Source organism: Sorex araneus, chromosome 2, assembly GCF_027595985.1.
Source record: "Sorex araneus isolate mSorAra2 chromosome 2, mSorAra2.pri, whole genome shotgun sequence".
NCBI lineage: Eukaryota > Metazoa > Chordata > Mammalia > Eulipotyphla > Soricidae > Sorex > Sorex araneus.
Window position 1 is genome coordinate 229348480 of NC_073303.1, and position 15354 is coordinate 229363833.

A 15354-nucleotide genomic window follows, 5' to 3' on the forward strand; every position below is an offset into this window, starting at 1 on the left:
CGGGGATCCAGACGGAGGAGGTGCAGCCACCACACCCTCTCCAGATGGAGCTCCGGCGACACTGAGCAGCAACTAGCATGGCTCCAGGATGCGGGACTGGGACATCTCCGAACCATGCAGCCGGCGCGCGACCTTTTCTAAAAACTGAAAACATACAATCTTTTAATGGAAAAGTAATTATCAAATGCTTCCTTGGTAGTAGAGCTGTCTTTCTTGGGGGGAATCTCCAACAATAATAGTGAGTTTTGTGTTGAAATATGGAACGTAATCAAGGTAAAGAGAAAATGAAATGAAATTCATCTAGTTATACAGTTGGGGGTGGGGGCGGCGGGGGCGGGGGTATACTGGGGTTTTTGGTGGTGGAATATGGACGCTGGTGAATGGATGGGTGTTTGAATATTGTATAACTGAGACATAAACCTGAGAACTTTGTAACTTTCCACATGGTGATTCAATAAAAATTAAAAAAAACAACAACAGGTCTAGGTAAACAGCAAGTATGACTGGGCGGTGAGGCACCATGGGAAAAGCAGATGATTTTGATCATACAGGGATGGGTACAAATCCAGGATCACCTATGCGACCCAGTCATCTCATTTATAAGGAGAGGCATGAAATAATCTGCCATACACATTATTGACTTTACATGGAATTTATAGTAGTGGCAGAGAAGAGAACAAAACTAAGTATACAAGTTCTTTCTTTGAAATCTCTTTCATATTTCCCCCTTTCTGGTCATTTAGTCAGGGACTCTCCCCCTCATCCCTTCCTCACTTACTCAAGTCTGAGTCTTCACACAGCCTCCCAGTTGGTCTCTTGGTTGATTCTGTTCCATCAGCTGTACATGTGCGGCCAGCTGCATCTTCCTCGTCATTCTCCTTTCACTGACCTACTTTCTGTTCTTACACAGTTATGGGTGGCTCCAAGCTTAATTCCTCTGAGCACTCACTTCTCAAGACTTCTTGCAGGCCCAGCCTCCTCCTTATGGATCACAGGGGCCTCATCATTATGCCTTCAGGATGGTTCCTTCACTACTCTTGCATTCCTGGACTCTGCTTAGCATTCCTCTGGGTAGCAATGTCCACCCTACCCCTCCACTGAGGAAAACCATGGTCTTGTTTTAAAGCCTAGGACAAATTCTGCTTGTCACAAATGCTGTTCTAGCTTGTCAACTGTATTTATTTAACAGCTTTATATACTATGACAGAGGAGGCGTAGATATGAGTACAATATACAGCCTTGGGTTGAGCGATAGTACAGTGGATAGGGCTCTTACCTGGCACAGAGCCAACCTGGGTTTGACCCCCAGTATCCCATATGGTCCCCCAAGCCCACTAAGAGTGATCCCTGAGTGCAGAGCCAGGAGTAATCTCTGTTCACCACTGAGTGTGGCCCCAAAAATCATAAAATAAAATAAAATTAGGGTCATAGATGCTGGTGATTCTCTGCCTCTGCAATGGAAGACTGAACTTGAGCATGTAGGATGTCAATTCTCTCATGCAGAAGAGGAAGAAACAAATGCTTTTTGGAGAAGAGATGGGATCAGGAGGCTGCAGATCCCTAGTCTATAGTTTAATTATTGGTGAATGATGTTCTTCAGTGGGTTTTATGAGATTTCTTCATGCCTTTAGAATAAAATTTCCCCTTTTTCACTTGTTTGTTTTAGCTACTTATAATCAAGAGTTTTATTAAGATACAAAGGTATAAACATTGGAATTTATAAAAATAGGCAGTGTGTGAGATGGCCTTACACAGGAGCATAAAGGCAGGAAGTACTTGGCCGCAGGCTGGTAAGATACATTGCTGTAGACACACTGTGGAGGGCTTCAAATGATAGAGAGAGACACTAGGATTATGTTATCTAGGCACTGAAGAATTGTTGAAGTTTAGTACAGTAGAGCTCTTAGTGTCAGAGGCAGGCTTCAGAAAATGAATTGGGGGCCAGGGAGATGACTCAAAAGGCTCAAAAGTGCATACTTTGTATGCAAGAGCCCCAGGTTCAATCCTCACTCTGCATGGTATCTCAAGCACCAGTGGGAGTAACTCCCAAACAAAGAGCTGTGAATAGCCCCTGAGTACCACCAGCTATGCCTCTCCTGTCCCCACCCCAAAATACAGAAAGCTAAGTCTAGGTAAAAGGAAGTGGGACATAGATTAGAAACTCAGCTGATAAGAATATTAATATTTTATAGCACTTTTAAGTTCTTCAGCAAATAGTCTTGGTTTCTACATTTGTAAAACAAGACTATTAATGCTTCACTTATGTTAAGATTTTGGGGAAATTGATTAAATAATCATAATACATTGACAATACTGGCACTAAAATGTAACTATTATTATGTTTCTCATTCTATTCACCTAAATTTCTATAACACATAGACACTACCATTCACATTAACCTTCCTTACTTAAGATTTAATTGTTTAAAAATTATCTCAAGTATGCTGGTTTTGTCTCATAATCAGATCAAAACCTCCAGGCAATGACAGCATCTTAAACTGAGTTTCTGTCTCTCATGATTTCCATCTGACCTTCTAGGCCCAGAGAATGAAGAACCAAATTGATTGATTGGATGTTGGCAGAAGTAAAACCCTCTGTTCTGGCATTTAGTGACTGATAAACATTTCCACATGTTGACTCATCGGGAACTGATGGTCTGGATTTGGCGTGTAGTGGAAAAATCACCATATCACTGAGGCCACTTCCCAAATTACAAGATTTAATGATCCAAGAAAATTTCATTATTCTCTAAAGTACACTTTCTGGTTTATATTAAACTCAATGGCAGAAATTGTTACCACCAAATCTTTTGGAAAAATTACCCACAGGTACAAATAGAGCTGGGCTCAAGAATTTTATTTCACTCACTTATTCACACTTATTAAGAATCTCCTAGGGCTGGGGAGATTGACTCAAAAGGCCAAGAGCAGGATTTGTATGCAGGAGACCCTGGAGCAACCCACAGCACTGCATGATCCTTAAAGCACCAAACCTGGAGTAGCCCCCAGGAATCACTAACAACAACAACAACAACAACAACAACAAAATATCCTAAGCATAAAAGTATTGAAAGGCAATCTGATGTGCAAACTAAGATCCCAGTTAAGTTATTAAAGAGTTATTAGTAAAAAGTTATTATTGCAACATGAGGCTATCTGTGATAATTGCTACAGAAAGTCTAAAAGAGCTTCTAAGAGAAGTTAGGAAGTTTCTCAGGAAGAAGAGGTAGGAAGAAGAAGACTGGATGGTGAAAGATGAGTAGGATTTAAGATTTCAATAGCTGATATTGGCTACTCAATTTTTTTTGTTTTGTTTTTGGGTCACACCCGGCGATGCACAGGGGTTACTCCTGGCTCATGCACTTAGGAATTACTCCTGGCGGTGCTTGGGAGACCATAGGGGATGCTGGGATTCGAACCCAGGTTTGCCATGTGCAGGCAAACGCCCTACCCACTGTACTATTGCTCCAGCCCCTCAATAGCTGATGTTGGGTAAAGAGCAATTTTAAGCTGAGTGATGTTAGTATAGACTGGGATTGAAGGTGGTAAGATCAAGATGGCATTCACAAGCAAGTAAAGTTTGTACAGAGAAACTGGTAAAGAAAGGGTAGACATAGCTTGGAATCAGAGCTGGGAAAGCCTTACACGCTGAATTGGAGTTGGGAATTTATATATGACACAAGAGGGAGATCCTAACATATTCTCAAGTGAAGAATTGTGTAACAGTTACTGTATAATTTGGTGGTTAACTGGTGGTTATGTGCACATAGGAGAAAGTAGAAACAATTGAAGTAGCTGGATTCTGCTAAATTAGGGGGAAGCTTTGGATATGGGAATTATATAAAAATTAAAGTATTATAAGGGGTTCATTCACTATTTGGATGTAAAATTTGCAAAGACATCAAATAATGTGTTTTCTTCAGATGATGAATCAGGATTTAGGTGTGACGTTGGCACTGTGTGAATAACCAAAGAGAGCATGGGTAGGCACTGAAACTACAGTTGGAGCTCTAGAAGAAAATCAGAACCAGCACTGAGTCTGTAGTCCTTCCCATACAAGTGTGCGTGGAGCTGTGAAGATGTGAAGCATTGCATATTTGAAAGAATATTTTCATAAAAGGAAGATAAACAGACACATTCTAAGTAATACCCAATGAACTAAAAAAGACTGAGGGACAATTCAAAGATAAAATATAACTAAGGGTAATGGAATACTATGCAGCTGTTAGAAAAGATGAAGTCATGAAATTTGCATATAGGTGGATCAACATGGAAAGTATCATGTTAAGTGAAATGAGTCAGAAAGAGAGGGATAAACATAGAAAGATTGCACTCATTTGTGGAATATAAAGTAACAGAATGGGAGACTAACACTTTTTTTTTCTTTTTTTTTTTTTGCTTTTTGGGTCACACCCAGGGATGCTCAGGGGTTACTCCTGGCTCTGCACTCAGGAATTACTCCTGGCGGTGCTTGGGGGACCATATGGGATGCCGGGGATCGAACCCGGGTCGGCCGCGTGCAAGGCAAACGCCCTACCCGCTGTGCTATCACTCCGGCCCCAGGGAGACTAACACTTAAGAACAGTAGAGATAAGTACTAGGAGGATTACTCCTAGTAATTACTGGCTTAGAAGCCAGCCTTGCATGCTGGGGAAAAAGGCAGCTCAGATAGAGAAGGGACTACCAAGTAAAGAGTGTTAGGAGGGCCTGTTCAGGATGGGAGATGCGGGCTGAAAGTAGACTATAGACCGAACATGATGGACACTTAATACCTCTACTGCAAACCACAACACCCAAAAGGAGAGAGAGAGCGAGCAAAATGGAATGCCCTGCCACAGAGGCAGGGAGGGGTGGGGGGAAGATGGGATGGGGGTGGTCGGAGGGATGCTGGGACCATTGGTGGTGGAAAATGGGCACTGGTGGAGGGATGGGCACTCGACCACTGTATAAGTGAAATGCAAGCATGAAAGTTTCTAAGTCTGGAATGGTACCTCATGGTGATTCACTAATAAAAAATTTAAAATATGTATATATATGTATATAACTAAGGGTGATTAAGTGTTTATTGTGTTTCAGGAATGGTTCTAAGTGTTTTATATGCACAGAAATTCCTCTTTAAGGTGCCTTTGTTTTCCATCATTGCACAAGCATGGGCTGGAGCAATAGCAGAGCGGTAGGGCATTCGCCTTTCACACGGCCGACCCCGTGTTCAATTCCTCCGCCCCTCTTGGAGAGCCCGGCAAGCTACTGAGAGTATTGCGCCTGCACAGCAGAGCCTGGCAAGCTACCCGTGGCGTATTGGATATGCCAAAAACAGTAACAATAAGTCTTACAATGAGAGACATTACTGGTGCCTGCTCGAACAAATCGATGAACAATGGGATGACAGTGACAATGACAGTGATGTATAAACATGGTTTAAAAATACTTGAGAGATGGGGCTGGAGCAATAGCACAGCGGGCAGGGTGTTTGCCTTGCACGTGGCAGACCCAGGTTCGATTCCCAGCATTCCATATGGTCCCCCGAGCACCACCAGGAGTGATTCCTGAGTGCAGGAGCCAGGAGTAATCCCTGAACATCGCTGGGTGTGACCCAAAAGAAAAAAAAATATTTGAGAGAATATTTAAGAGATCATATCCACCTGATGGTGGGTTATGTATTTTATAATTCTAGTATAGTTACTAATAGTAACTATAAGTAACCATTAGTAACTGTAGTACCTATTAGTCAGTTACTATTAATTTATAAATTTGTTTATCGAAGTATGTATGTATTAGTTTATCAAAGTATGTATGTATATATAGGAAAAAGCTTTCTGTATAGATAGGGTTTAATACATAGACCAAATCGTTTCAGGCATACTTTGGGGAATCATAGCCCTCCAGATACTGGTACTAATTTAGTTAAATCTCACAATAAATTGAAGTAGGTACTTACTTGAAGAAAGTGAGAGTCAAAAATATTAAGCAACTTGTTCAAACTCATCAGGCAAGGTTCAGGATCAAACACTGGCAGTCAACACTGGCAGTCCAGTGCTGTGTTCTTTCGTTTTATTTCATTTATTTATCTTGGTGTGGGGAGCTATACCCAGCATTGCTCATGTGCTACTGCTGGCTCTGCTCAGGCTTCACTTCTGTTGATGCTCAGGGGACCATATGCAGTGCTAGGGATTAAACTGTGTCTCTGTTATGTGCAAGGCAAGTGCTTTAAACCCTAGACTATATCTCTGACTTTCAAGTGCTATGTGTTTTTTTTTTTTTGGCCACACCCAACAGCACTCAGGACTTACTCCTGGCTCTGTGCTCAGGTAGGGCTCCGATGTCTTATGAGTGCCAGGGATTGATCCTGGTCAGCCATGTACAAGGTCATACTGCACTATCTTTCTAGCCCCTAAGTGCTATGTTAACCTCCAACTCTGTTTAACCTCAAAGTGTAGTAGTATAGGACTGGCTCTCCGAACTCAAGGAATAAAGGAGTTTCAGAAGGGATGGTCATAGTGCCTGTGTAGATGACAGCTCATGGAGAATACAAACCGATGGCATGAAATCAGGCCAAGAAGGGATATTCCAAACGAAGCTCTGATGTCACAATACCACCATGCACAAGCATATGTTCTGCACTGGATGCTAGACCTGCTCAGCCTCTCTTTAACAAAGTTGATCGAGCATGACAAGAAGGTTTTCATTCATGTGATTTGTTCTGGAAACAAGGTGGTTAAATGCATTAGTCACCATCTTTCTTTGTCATCATCTTAGTCCATTAAGCCCATTCAACCTGCCATTCAGGTGTCTGGAAAAGAATGCAAGTCAAACCCGACTGTCCAACAGAGTGGGCCTCTAATGAAAGGTCAGCGTGCTCTAATGAAAACCTTGACTCTCCTCTTGAGTGAAGACCAGAGAAAAGTAGGGAAAGGGATAGTATAATCGAGGGAATTTAATCGAGGGGTTAAGTAGCACTGAAAGTTCTATTTTCCATTTATAAGATATAGAGAGCATTACTCTACAAAGACATTTGAAGACTACTAAATTTCTAGGTAAATTTATATTGGGGCACTGGCTTAGATTTTTCAGTCAATTATTGTGATGTAGAATTCAGGTGTACTGTCTGTTGGTTGAACAGATCCTCTACCTAGACTTCAATTATCTAGCTTAGGAGTATTTCCAACACAAAAGGCCTCTGATCTGATCTGTACTCATATGGTAACTCTTACCCTTCTTCAATTTTCTTTTTGGAGGAAGAGGGTATTTGGTTTGGAGGCCCTATTCAGCTATGCTCAGGGCTTACTCTAGTCTTTAGTGCTCAGGAGTCACTCCTGCTGGGTCTCAGGGTACCATATGGGGTACTGGGGCTGGAATCCAGGTTGACCACATGCAAGGCACTGTATACCCACTGTGTTCTCTCTCCAGTCCCCAGCCTTCCCATTCTGATCTCACATGTATGGTTTCTTCACTATCTGTATACACCTGTCTTTATCTTATTTGGTCCTATGTATTTTTACACCATTTTCTGCTATGGAAGGCAGCAGCCGCACCTTTTTCCTTACCAAATTTATTTATTTATTCAACAAATATTTTTTGAGAGCCTACTGAGGAGCAAGCATTATTCTCACTGGAGACAAGCCATAATCAAATAAATTTGTCATATGCCAGATCATTATAAGGAAATGAAGAAAAGTACATGAGTCTAAGGGAACAGAAAGTGAGCGGATGGTGAAGTTATTTTAGAAAGGATTTGAAGCAGAGCAAAGCTCAAGCAAAACAAAGGATCCAGACACAGATCTAGGGGTGTATAGGCCTTGATTAGTCTAAAGACTGCTCAGGAGCAGGGAGTGTGTTCTGGTTACTTCATATCCCTTGCATCATCTACTTATGTCTTGCACCTGTGGTTTCTCAGTAAATATTAGGGGAAAGGTAAGTTAGAGGTATGAGTTTGGGGAAAAGCAATTCATTTAATGTTACATTAAAATAGAGAAATGCTCAGACCCTTTTTTGGGGGGTGCCTATGAGTCTGGGCCACACTTGAGGGTCACTCTCTGTTTTGTTCAAGGGCCATGTGGTGCTGGGGTTCAAACTGGGCTCAGTCACATGCAACAACAGTACATTAACCCCTGTATGCCACTCCACACAAAAAACTTTCTTTAGTGGTAATTTTGTTTTTTTTTCCTTTTTTTGGCTTTTTGGGTCACACCTGGCGATGCTCAGGGATGACTCCTGGCTCTGCACTCAGGAATCACTCCTGGTGGTGTTCGGGGGACCATATGGGATGCTGGGAATTGAACCCGAGTCGGCCGCGTACAAGGCAACCGCCCTACCCACTGTACTATTGCTCCAGCCCCATTTAGTGGTAATTTTATTACTGATAAACCCAGCATCTGTATCAGGTACATAAATGAGCATGTATTTGAAAAGAGGTTATTATATTTTAATATAGAACTCTTCTTGGTAATAATAGCTATTATAATGAATTTTTTTCTGCTGAATTAACCAATTTGTAATTCAAATGGCATACATTTGTCACATGCAGAATCTATCACACAGAATTTAATAGTATTTCTTGTAAAATAATTATTTTAAGTAGTCAATATATGTATAAGATTTCAAAGTTAGGGGCTGGAGCCATAGCACAGTGGGTAGGGCATTTTTCTTGCATATGGCCAACCCAGGTTCAATTCCTCCATCCCTCTCAGAGAGCCCGGCAAGCTACCCAGAGTATTGCGCCTGCACGGCAGAGCCTGGCAAGCTCCCCGTGGCGTATTTTCTATGCCAAAAACAGAAACAACAAGTCTCACAATGGAGATGTTACTGGTGCCTGCTCCAGCAAATCGATGAACAACGGGATGACAGTGCTACAGTGCTACAGTCAATATATTTATAAGATTTAAAAATTATGGGGCTGGAGCAATAGCACAGTGGGTCGGGTGTTTGCCTTGCATTCGGCTGATCTGGGTTCGATTCCCTGCATCCACATGGTCCCTCGACCGCGAGTGTGGAAAGGTCGGACTGCAGCTGAATCTCAATAAAATGATGTTTATGAAAAATGAACTAGTCCCTGACATTCCATTTGCTCTCAACGGAACGAATATCTCTGAATGCAGCAGCTATGTGTACCTGGGACGAGAACTCAACATGAGGAACGACTTGGCGCCAGAACTGCGCAGGAGGAAGAGAGCAGCGTGGAACGCCTTCAAGAGCGTCGAAGAAGTGGTTAAGAGGATGAAGAACCTCTGGCTCTGGGCACATCTTTTCGATGCCATCGTTCGCCATTGCACTAACATACACCTCAGAGACCTGGGCCCTACGCAAACAGGATGAGAACACTAGCGTTCTCGGGTATCCCAAAGAGGAATCGAAAGAGCCATGCTAGGAGTATCACGTTTCACTTAAGTGAGAGAAGGAATCCGGAGTTCCGATCTCCGACGATCAAGAATCAGGGACGCTGTCTCATTTGCCAAGGTGTCGAAAATCAGATGGGCCGGACACGTGATGTGATTCAGAGACCACCACTGGACTAGAGCTGTTACCACTGGATTCCACGGGACGTCAAAAGACCACGTGGCCGTCCACTAATGAGATGGTCAGACTTCTTTGTCAAAACCCTGAATGAATGGTTGGAGGCTCTTCCTGTTCCTGGAGCGAGCAGATATCATTGGGCTACACTCGCAGGTGACAGGGACAAATGGAGACGTTACTGACGCCTGCTCGAGCAAATCGAGGATCAACGGGATGACAAGTGATTAAAGTGATACAAGTGATCATTAACAATATTGTAAATCACAAGGGGCTGGATAGTACAGTGGTAGGATGCTGCCTTTCATGTAAGAGATTCAAGTTCAATCCCCAGCACCCTTTATAGTTCCCTGAACCCACCAGGAGTGATTCCTAAGCACAGTCAGGAGTAAGCCCACGGTGTGAGCACCTCTAGTGTGGTCCCCCCAAAAAAGGGAAGCAAACAAAATTTAGCAAGTATAAGGGTTTGAGATTGCTCAGAGGAATGGAGTGCATGTCTTGCATGCTCAAGTTTCCAGTTCAACTGCCAACACCACCTCTTGAACAATATTTTTAACCAATTTTTTTTGGGGGGGGCATACACAGTGATGCTCAGGGCTATTATCTTGCATGTGGCCAGCCTAGGTTTGATCTCTAGCATCCCACATGATCCCCCAAGCCCACTGGGAGTGATCCCTGAGAGCAGAGCCAGGAGTAAGCCCTAAGCTCCACTGGCTTTGGCTGATAAAGAACAACAACAAAAAAGAGCCACAACCAGGATGGGAATGGGAGAGAGAGAAGAAGATAGAGGAGATACAGAGGAAAATAGAATCAAAAGGACATGGAAGGCCTGAGTACATGCTTTGTTTGCATGGCAGGAGGCCCACATTAGGTTCCAGCACCACCAGTCCACAAACAATCCCAGGAGCATCCCCTGAGCATCAAGTCAGAAGTAATGCCAGAAATACTCCTTATCTGTCCCCGCCCCACACACACACACACACACACACACACACACACACACACACACACACACACACAGAGAAAAAAATAACATGAAGCTAAGAAAAAAAATAATATTTTTGGAAGCGGCGGGTGTCTAGGCCACATCTGTGGTGTTCAGGGCTTACCACTGGCTCTGCCACTCAGGGATCACTCCTGGTGATGTTCGGGAGACCATGTGTGGTGTGTGGATCAAACCTGAGTTGGGCACATGTATGGGAGTACCCTAACTGCTATACTATCTCTCTAACCCCAGGAGGAAATTTATTATCTCCTTAAATAATCTCTGTATCTGAAATATGAGCAATAGAGAGCCATTCTGTAAACCAGACACTCACAGGAGAACTGAATTAGTGAAGGATGCTCATAAATCGATGAGCTCGAAACAGTGAGCAGGTGAGTATTTAGAGTATCCCGTAGTTTGGCAGAAAGTCAGGGCTAATATACCTATTTATACATCATGTCACTGAGTTTGAAACCTTGGGTCTGGATGAGGCCATCCAGGGAGAAAGCAGGAATGCAGGGGAAAGAGAAGTGGGTGCGGAAAGTCTTCAGAGGCAGCTGCCGACTGGCCTCTATGAACACCAGGTGCTTATCCCCCCCACACTCTGCTCTCTTTCTTTTCAGTGGGGAGTGGTGGTAATCCCAATAACGCTAAGGGGGCACAGGGACCACTCTTGGTGGAACTCAGTCCTATGCTGCTTATGTCCCGCAGCACTGAGGACCACCCAAAGCCACCATGGTGGTGCTCCAGGACTGTGCCATTTGGGGAGCTAACCCAGGGTTTCTGCGCTAGGACTGCGCTCCACCTAGCACTGCGCCATCACCCTGTTCCCCTTATTTCACAAATTGCTATTCTGAATCCCTTTGGCTATGCAGTATCTCAATTTTTAACACTCTTTAAAAGGGAATGTAGAGCCAGAATGAGAGTTCAGTGGGTTGGTGTTTGTTTTGCTTATGGCCGGCCCGGTTCTATCCTCTTCCACGAGTAAGCCCTGAGCACAACCAAGAGTGGCTTCCAAACAAAACACAAGATAAATAAAAGACTATGCAGGCAGGGCAAAGCTCAAAGGGCTGGAGCACACGTCTTGCATGCAGGAGCTGTGAGTTTAGTCCAGTCCCTGACACTATAAAATCCTCCAGCAGCACCAAAAAGATCCCTGAGCACCGAACCAGGAATATCCCCTTGCCCTGAGCACTGACAGATGTGGCACAACCCCTACTCTCACAAATAGATAAATAAAAGGCTATGCAAAAATAACTCATTACACTTCTATTTCACCATCTCAACTGATCATCTGGTACCTGAAAGCTTTTTACAACATGCCCTTTGCCACCTTCCAGCCCATACTCCAGGAATGTTTATTCTACAAAATTCAGCTTAAATGTGCATAAGCATCACTGCAATCTGCTGCGAGCACCACATCGTTTATGTGCCTCAGCTATGACTGAGCACATCTGTGATCCCGCAGCTAGAGAAGTATCGATCACAGTGAGCAGTGTTGCTGAGAGTGTCCTGCGATCTGCAGGGGCCCTGCAATCTAGGGGATGTGGCCCCATAAGCACCATTATCTAAGAGAAGTGTGTGTGCTTCACAGCCAGGCTTGTGTGCAACCCTGGTTATCACAACAATAATATAACAATAATGATGAAGGGACAACGGAGGGGCAAACAAAAAGAAATAAATAAAACGTCAGCTTCAGTATCCTTGTCTTCCTGCCTGCCTCACAAGGAACACTGCAGTTACCTGGCTTGAAACTTAAATATGTCACCAGAATTGCTAGGTTATTTTATTTTTCATTTATTTGTTTTGCAGTTGCAAAATCAAATCCACAGCAAGAGATTTAAATGTGCTATTGGGGCTGGAGTGACAGCACAGCGGGTAGGGCATTTGCCTTGCACGCGGCAGACCTGGGTTCGATTCCCAGCATCCTATATGGTCCCCCAGCACCGCAAGGAGTAATTAATTCCTGAGTGTAGAGCCAGGAGTAACCCCTGTGTGTCGCTGGGTGTGACCCAAAAAGCAAAAAAAAAAAAAAAAAAAAAAAAAAAAGCTCTACTGCTGAACTACATCCCTGGTTTTAGTTATTTGTTTTTATTTTTAGTTTTGGCTCATTAATTTTGTGCCACACATGGTAGTGCTCATGGAAAACTCCCAGACTGAGGCTCAGAGGGACATGAAGTGCCAGGGATCGAACCTGGGCCCCTATGCTCCAATCTGTTTGTTTGTTTGTTTTTGTTTTGGAGATACACCTGGCAGTGTTCAGGGAAACTCCCAGCTCTCTGCTCTGGGCTTGCTGGAAGTGGTGCTCCACAGAGCATGCTGTGCCAGGGATTGAATTCGGCCAGGTGCACGCCACGCTGATGCTCCAGTCCTGTGAGCTATCTCCCAGATCCATTTGTCATCTGTTTTTTTGTTTGTGAGTTTGCTTCCCCAGCTATGAGAAAGGCTTCTTGGGGTAGCAATTCAGTATATCTGTGTTTTAATTCCTCACAAATACTGAAGAGCTGTGCAATTTGGCCTTTGAAAAATGGCTATTGAATGAATACTTTGGTTAGATTCTAAGAGATTTAATGACAGCTATCAGACATCCCAGGGCAGCCCTCATTCACACCTGTTGCTTTGGCATCGTCACTAACAATGAGCCCTTTAAATCTCAAAAGTGCCCCGTTTGGAAAATAAAGTCTATGGTTACCCTATTAACAGAACCCCCAATTGTCATAGTTAGTCCTAACTTTTGGCAGGTGTCTCTGTTTACAAGATTTCTACCAGATGCACAATTGAAGCTGTTACTAGTTCTAGTCAACATTAAGTAATAAATGTTGGCTAAATGAGACAGAATAAGGACACCAGATTATGAATAAGAAAGAATTCAAGAAGTCTTCACTTGAATAAAATAATATCAATACCAACAAACTATAGACGTAATATCAGAAATGATTGCCACAAATAGAACGGTGTGGGGCCAGAGAGATAGTATAGTGGGGAAGGTACTTGCCTTGCACCGAGTTCACACAGGTTTGGTCCTCTACACCCTACCTGGTCCCCTGAGTCCCACAATGAGTAATCCCTGAACACAGAGCCAGGAGTAAGCCCTGAACATTTACCAGATATGGCTCAAAAACCAAAAAAATAAAATATAATGGTGGAGCCATGGTTGGAGCCAAGAACCAGAGGATTTTATTTTATTTTTTTTTCAAAATTTTATTTAAGCACCCTGATTAGCAAAGTTATTCATAGTCAAATTTTAGACACACCAACCCCACCATTTTCCTTCCACCAGTTCCCAGGTTCCCACCCCAAACACCTCCATCCCCAGCCTGCCACCTTGACAGGCATATCTTTAAGTTTGACTGTTGAAGTTTGGTTGTTGAAGTTTGTATCTCTTGTTTTCAGTGATGTTGACCATGGTTTGGCTGTTGAGCTACAATTTTTTTCCTGTTAAAATAGAGTACTCTCTTAAGAAAAGAATGTGAAAAAAGAGACTTCCTACAATCTGGGCTTTCTTACTTATTCTAGCGGGAGAAGATGGTTGAGTCAAAACTCTGTTCACTGTGAAGGAGGCAAAGCTCTCTATATGCTCTTAAGAAATTAGGAAACTTGAGTTTTAATTTTGATTACTTGCATGCATTAAAAAAATGTTCACCCTGACTGTTAACAGCCTACCTGCCTGTAGGTTTGTATACTCAGTCCACCTTGACAGAGATGTGGGTTTCAAGTCCCATTTCCTTGTACAAGACAGGAATAAATGGTACCCTGGAAATCTGATGAGTCTTCTATGCTAGGGATTAAAGAAGATTTTAATTCCTGTCTAGCTGGTCGAAAATGTGCACAGTCTCTGCAGTGAGATCGAGTCCTTCCTTTAGCAACAAGCGCATTGGATGTAGTGGAGTCAGCAATCAATTGGTAGCACTCAGGCCACAGGTGGCACCTGGTCTAAAATCTACTAACTCCATCTCCAAATCCTCAAATTGACAAGAATGAATTCAAGTTTCAAAACAGAATACTGGGTTATACAAGGTAGAGCATGTCATTAAGCCAATGATTACACCATGTCAGCATTCAACACTGACCCCACTATACCCTCCAGAACACTAGTCCTGCCCACTGATCCTCCTTGGTCACAACTTCCAACATCTGGAACTTTGCCAGGTCTCAGCCTCACAAGTTGTGGGCAGCCCAATCAAGGAAGTTCACAGCAACTTCAAAGTCAAGGAACAAAGCCGCTTTGGCTGGAAAGTGTTGGCTCATCACTGCACTGAACCCCTTTAACATGAACGAGAGTCCATCTTGGATCAGCTCCTTCAGCACACCTCTGAAACCATTTGGAATGTTACCCAGGACGAGCAGTCTGGAAGCAGGACTTGAGCACTTCTGGGATAATTGTCATTGTTCAATTGAAGATTCCTGCAGTGTCCACAGCCACCAAGATTTGAGGCACACTAAGTTCACTGACATTCTTTCCCTCTGGATTAAGATACTTTTCAGGCACTCATATGTCATAAAATACTTCCTCGGACTGGGACATCTCCCAAAAGGGTGAGCACAGTCCCCTTGCAGATACTTCGAATTCCTGATTTCTGGTACAACTTTTTGGCATAGTCCAAGATACAAGTCCTGGTTTACCCTGAAGAAGCCTGGATCTGATAAGCACTTAATCCATTTTCAAGGGGTCATGATTCCTGTGGTGAAAACTCCAGATAAGTTTTTGTTGCAAACAATTGTGTGTAGCTAAGCACATCTTCTGGAGATTTTTGTTGCAGTTTCTTGCCCTAACAGAGACAGACTGTTCTTCAATTGAGGATGTAGGAGTATCTGCATTTACCTGCTAGAACCTCCAAACAAGCTCTCAAAATGAAGAATCAT

General features: G+C 43.2%; 1 pseudogene; it reads right to left on the reverse strand.

The window, feature by feature from the left end:
- Nucleotides 1-14649: 14649 nt before the first annotated feature.
- LOC101546997 (mitochondrial carnitine/acylcarnitine carrier protein-like) overlaps nt 14650-15354 on the reverse strand; it is a 30785-nt pseudogene continuing 30080 nt past the window's right edge.